Raw genomic sequence first — 231 nt, 5'->3', positions numbered from 1 at the left:
TATATATATATATATACATACATATTATGATATATTACATATATATACATATATATATACATATATATATATATACTTCTAATACAAGGATAAATAAGGATAAACGTTTTCAAAAACATTAAAATAATCTTTTGCACTTATTTATAATTGGATGCATATATATATATATATATTCGACAGAAGCTCAGACGCAAGCCTGGAAGTGCGTATTAGGCCATCCCATTCATAATG

The sequence above is a fragment of the Octopus bimaculoides genome, chromosome 3 (assembly GCF_001194135.2).
Source record: "Octopus bimaculoides isolate UCB-OBI-ISO-001 chromosome 3, ASM119413v2, whole genome shotgun sequence".
In the NCBI taxonomy this organism is placed as follows: domain Eukaryota; kingdom Metazoa; phylum Mollusca; class Cephalopoda; order Octopoda; family Octopodidae; genus Octopus; species Octopus bimaculoides.
Note: the sequence above shows the minus strand (reverse complement) of the source record.